This window comes from Cucurbita pepo, chromosome LG14 (assembly GCF_002806865.2).
Source record: "Cucurbita pepo subsp. pepo cultivar mu-cu-16 chromosome LG14, ASM280686v2, whole genome shotgun sequence".
In the NCBI taxonomy this organism is placed as follows: Eukaryota; Viridiplantae; Streptophyta; class Magnoliopsida; order Cucurbitales; family Cucurbitaceae; genus Cucurbita; species Cucurbita pepo.
The window spans coordinates 4,257,146-4,257,877 of record NC_036651.1 but is presented as its reverse complement, the minus strand read 5'-3'; positions in this window follow the sequence as shown (position 1 = coordinate 4,257,877).

Here is a 732-nt window from a genome sequence, read left to right as displayed (position 1 = left end):
CCAATTTTATTACAAAATATTTAAATGAATTGAAACTTATGGATACAATTTTGTGTAACTATTTTAGATGTATAAATCAATTGAATAATAAAATTCTATATTTAAATTTATTTACTTTCCTGAAGAAAGAGAGTAAAAATTATTCAAATGTATGCATAATCTATGAACATGAAACATTATATGCATCCGTTTCAAAATATAGTTAATAAACTTACCATAAATTATATTGTTAAATTAATATAGAGATGGCGAGTTACTCCTAGACTTTCGAGCTCAGTTTTGTCAAAACAAACATTAAACTTGGGTGGGAGTGTTTTAAGTTAGAACAAAGTACCATTCTAGCAAACTCATCATTAATACAAACTTCTTAGTATATTTTATATATTTATTTGGATCGTGTTAACTTGAGTGTTTTGTCCCATGAACTCGAAACCGAACCGAATCAGTTCGGGTTTAGAAAAATGAACCCAAGCCAACTCGAAAAGCTAATCCAACCCAACCCTTATAGTTCGGGTTAAGTTGGTCCAGGTTGTCGGGTTGGATGTATACCCCTAAGAGAGAACTTTAATAAAATTTTATTTGATTTGAGAATTGATGAATATAATTTTAGGAAATATTAATTAAGATTTTTTTTTTTTTGAAAAAATTGAACAATAATTAAAGATAAGGGACAAAAACAAAACATAAATAAGTTACAAAGTATTTAAGAAAAAAAAAAAAAAAAAAAAAAAA